This window comes from Sesamum indicum, linkage group LG3, assembly GCF_026168435.1.
Source record: "Sesamum indicum cultivar Baizhima isolate 11 linkage group LG3, ASM2616843v1, whole genome shotgun sequence".
Lineage (NCBI taxonomy): Eukaryota > Viridiplantae > Streptophyta > Magnoliopsida > Lamiales > Pedaliaceae > Sesamum > Sesamum indicum.
Window position 1 is genome coordinate 13294880 of NC_142659.1, and position 5437 is coordinate 13300316.

The window sequence follows — 5437 nt, forward strand, 5'->3', positions numbered from 1 at the left end:
CGAAATCAGGAAACCTAAAAAAAAGGTGAATTTTATTGGTTGTACGTCCAAATGTTCATCTCTTACTAAAGAAAGGCCCCATGTTACAGATCCCATATGTCGAAAGATCCCTAGAAAATTGTCATGGCATGGGAAGACAAATCATAACAATTTGATACAAAGTGCTAAGTCTGGCGGTAAGTAACAACACTAAATTTTCTATGTACATACACTTGTACATAAGCACAAGGTTTCTCTAGGCTTACTTTCTATTTCCTTGATACAACATATAATGTCTACAGAACATGGAGTCTTCCCTATAACAAGCGGAATATGTAAATAGCTGACGTACAAGTAATTCTGCTTTCCCCTCAAGAAGTGGAGTTAAACTGTTGCCTAATCCAAGGAAAATACACCATTGCAATACCTGTAAAATCCATGATAGTTAAAGCATATTGGGAAAAGCCCAGACTTTAAATTTTATTTCCTTGAATGCTTAAGAAATTGAGTTTACAAAGTACCTATTGTTGTAATTACAACCAGGATACACGACAGGTCCATTTTATGAAAAACATTAATAAGGTAATAATTCTTTTCCATTTGTGCTTTAACATTAAAGGCTTAATCATTACATGCAAATATAAATGAATTCGTTATTAACAAATTAAGTAGCTTTTTCACATAACTTTTTGGTCAGTAGCAACAATTAGTGAGTAGCTTTATATTAGTTTGCATTTAGTCTATATTACGGAATCAAACCAATTTTACTTATACATGTTAATCCAGCACACATGTTAAAAAGCTCATCAGTAAAGACTATGAAGTGAATCCAGCATGACTACATTCAGAACAATTTAGCACTTTACCACTTTTTCATGTGTATTTGCTGATGCAAAGTATTCCATATAAGCATTGGTGACCAAGAGAAGACACAAGAATAATAAGTAGAGTTGAGAGGAAAGTAGTCATTCTACTTGGACTTAGACTTCCTATGAATATTTTTTCTAATAATTTTGTGAGAACATTATGTGTAGATTACTCTAAATCCACCTTCAAACGAACTTCATATTAGTTTTCCATTTCTTTGTCTTGATTCAAACAATTTGAAAGCTTTTGTTGGACAGAGAACATTCAATGTTAACTAGTTTTTTTAATGCAGAAGCAGAATCGTTACCTGTCACTGAACTTCTCGACTGCATCAGAGGCATAGAGAAGGGTTTTGTTAGCTTTCTCAAGAACCATATAAAGCCCCTTTCCTCTAGTAAGTCGAGCAATAAGCCAAGCATTGTTCTTTGCTCTAATGGGCAGTTCTAGATCTTTCTCACAGCCTGAATTGTCTCATTTAGCTCGACTCTTTTCTGAGTCAAACTTCCTCTCGGAGCTTAGAAAACGCAATTAAAGATTCCTGCTTGCAAATGATAATACAGAAATAACCAAATTCCAAGATCATGGCCAATATCATAGAACCAGAAGATAATAGAAACCAGAAATTATTAACATGGCTTTCTCCTATAAGCTAGACAAATATGAGCACAAAAGCATCCCACAGTAAACTGCACAAGTATAAATTCATAACAACTTTACCACCATTTGGACTACAGACTAAGTTGCAGTGCAGAAGAAAATGAGAATAAGGTTCTAAATTATGCCAAAAAAAGACACATTATCCCAATAGAAGTGGACATAGGCACAAAATGTTGCATTTGTTTTTGTCCAAAGGCAGAACAAACACTTAACTTTTTCTTCTCTTTAGTTTTCTTCCTCACAAGGATGCCTAATCGGAATTACATGGAAAGAGCAATTTGGCTCCAGCTATTTGCATTAGAAATAAGCTGTGTGATGGCGCAAGCATGTCTTTGAAACATCAATGAAAGAGATGTTTGTGTATTCGGAGAGTATCGTAAAAGAGAAACCAAGTGTTCTTTCCATAACTTCAATAAACAGCAAGTGGACAGCGCATAATTTTTGCTCATCCATTACTACATTAGGACTTCACAGGAGCATGAAAGTGAGTGGAGTTCCAGTGGAACCAACGTTGCGTATATTTAAAAATCACATCACAATCTCTACCGACAACAATGTGACGGTAGCACTTCACCAGGTTCTTTCCAGTCCACTACCTTTTCCTACCTCATCAAATTCAAGAACTAATATCCATCAACATAGCTTCAACTTGCAAAGACTTCTCTAGAGACCATGACACTCTAAAGACAAAGTCTTCATGGCAAATCACTCATTTATCCAGTTTCAAATCATGCAAATGTCTTAATAGGATTAATAATATTATAATTGCAATTTTCCACAAACAAAGAGATACATGTGCAGCTAACCAGACAGATAAATACTCTAAAGTGTGCAAGAAAAATGAATGCAATTAGCAGTTACTTAAGCAACATATGAGCCATATAAAAGTAGTTACATAATAAGAGCAGCAAAAAAAATGTGAATCACCTTAGTCAAAGTTGTTACTTTTCCGGGGGGAAGTCCTAGATATGTACCTATCACCATCCATCAGCAAATAACAATATCCACTCACATGATATGCATTTTCAGCACCCCATCCTCTTGATAACTTCTCTTCAACTTTGAACATCTTCAGTGACGCCTGAAATAACCAGAAAATCAAATCATCTAAGAAAAGACAAAAGAACACTACATACATATTAACTTTTTATTGACTAAGAGAAAGCAAAATATTACAAAAAAAAATTATTACTAAATTACATAGAAAGTCAATTTTCCAAAAGATCTGTGACTAAGGAAAACAAAGGCTCAGATATGACAGCGCACTTATCAGCAACACAACCACACAATCACATCAGAGTATGACAAAGCTTCTTATTTTACATTTAGTAAGCTGACAAAACATATTTAATATCACAATTCAAGGAATAGAGCTTGTACAACTTAATAGTTTTTGGTAGTTAGGCCATTGCCCCCATCCTTGCACTTGAAAACTACTGGTATGTTTCAACAAGTATCTAAGTTGAAAACACAGATAGTAGAAAATCAAGCAAGACTACTGTTAAAGCAAAATGAGTAGAACGTGTCCTTTTAGGACAACCAAAAGGTTGATCTCAAGTAGGAGTGGATGCAATGCACTATCATGCAGAGAGGTGACGGTAAAAAAGAAGAATCCAAATCAACAAGCAGTAACAGACTACAGGAATCTAGTACTCAGGAGATTGTAAACATGGAACCTAGGACCCCTAGTTACCACATATACTATTACAATTACGTGTTCCACATATGTAGTGATTATGAAAATGCCCTGTTAAATGGATTTACAGCCCATTTTCCACAACCAATTATCGTGCACCAAATTAAAAAGGAGAAGTGATTGCGGTCTATGAATCTATTGATAGAGTATCAACTCAACTGGTTAATTGGGGATAACGTAAATTATCCATGACAAGTAATCAGCTATAACAGAAACTTCATGTGAAATCAAATTCTTCAAATATCAGAAGAATAAACAAAACTCACATTTTCAAGAATTTGCTGCTTCACCATAGCAATTCCTTGTTCCCCATTGACAGATGACACTAGAATCAGAAGCATCATACTGAGGCCTCGATGCTGATAAGCTAATAGATACATCTTCTCTTCTATTTGATTAAGCCAAATTGTTGGGCTTGTAGGCACTAAATTATTAACGTCTGCACCCCAAATATGAGTAATAAGAAAACCATCCTTCCCCTTGGACCACCTGGCATGCTGCAAAGGCCTCACAACAGGATAACTGCGACTTCTAAGGGCAGATGCATCAGGAGAATTGTAATATTGATCCTAGACCAGAATTCGCTAGTACAGCTCCAGTTGAAGTATTGCAAGCAGTATTTCCTTTACGTGAAGAGGACCACAAACTTACTCCAGAGGAGAGAGCAAGAGGGGTCAACCTTAGGACGGCGTAGGTAAATAGTCTGAAAGCATCGATCTGAGAAAAAAGAAAGGAAATAATGATAATCGACGAACAGAGTTAACACGCTCTATGTAAAAGATAAGAAATCTTGGACATATTATGCATTTAGGAAAACAAATGCATCTTAAGGGTGATAACTTCCTCTGTTTCTCTTTTTCCTAGTACCTGAATGGGATAAAGAGGATTGGGATAAAATAGAGACAAAGCACAAAGATCAAACTGTACAGGAGATAGATTTGATAAGACCAGTAGATCCTGGAACATGGTCAGCGAGTTGCATTGAGTGTTCCCCGCACATGATTCTAATACCCGAACAAGAGACTGACAGATGCAGAATATAAGATGACAATTTATGTACATATTTAAATTCTTACAGCACTCTAACAGGAGTAATGCAAACCACATGTAAGCTGAGAATTCATATAGTAATATGCACCGAGACTAGCACAAAGTAGAGAATTTAAATAATTTTCATAATATGATCAGGAAATGAGACACATATGACAAATTAATTACATGAAATGAACATAAACCCAAAGTATCAAGTAGCCATATTAACCTGGTACTACAAATTTACTATTGTTGTCCAAATCTACTTATACTCATATCTTTGAGTAACTTCTGCATAATAGTGATTTCTCACTGTATCAAGTAGCTATATTAACCTGATACTACAAATTTACTATTATAGTTCAAATGCTATTTATATGCACTAGTTTTCGTTGCATGCAGTCCCCATATAGAAAAGAATTATGATTTGAGATGGAGAGAAAACAAATTGTGAAGAAAACAATCGTGCTAAGAGAATGAGAAAGAAAAAAGTATGTTAGAGGAAATAAACGTGAGGTGAGTGACAAAAAATATATTATAATTGTAGATTTAATAAAAATATAGAAATTTATAAGAAAAATAAATATGGAGAACTTAGATGAGACAGAAACAATGGAGTAGTGGGTGAGACAAAAAAAAATTGAAGTGAGATAATATAGAGAAATTGAAATTACTATTCTTTTAAAAGAAAGGTAAATTTGGGTATTCAAAAGTTCGTACCACAAAAGGTTTTCTTTTATAAGTGTATAAATACTTCTAAATAACCTGTGAATACCAGTGACTTCTCACACTTAACAATAAGGAAAACAGTATACTGTTTATTCATTAAGTACATCATTCATGATAAGGAAACCGGAATATAAGCAATCTTAATCATTTTAAAATAAACTAATGCCAACAGAATTATGATGTGCATCTTTGACTAGATTTGACAAAAATATCCAGCGAGAAAAAAGATGGATTTTGTAGTTTATTTGGAGGTATTAGATGCATGTGTATCAATATCAAGTTAATAGGACATCTACATTGTGGAAAACACATTTTTTTTCTTTCAGAAAATGCATGGGTCTAGACACACGTTTGGGTCAAGTTTCGTGGAGTTCTGATAACATTCAAGGTTTAGCTGTTTTGCACAGTTTTATTAAAGAAAGTTTGTTGCCCTTTCATACTAACTTGTAGTTATTATTACGCTTAGCAAATTTACCA

The 5437-nt window shown here is 34.4% G+C and overlaps 1 pseudogene; it reads right to left on the reverse strand.

Moving 5' to 3' along the window:
* Positions 1 to 375: 375 nt before the first annotated feature.
* LOC105179990 (vacuolar fusion protein CCZ1 homolog A-like) lies at positions 376 to 5057 on the reverse strand (annotated as a pseudogene).
* Between the last annotated feature and the right edge of the window lie 380 nt (positions 5058 to 5437).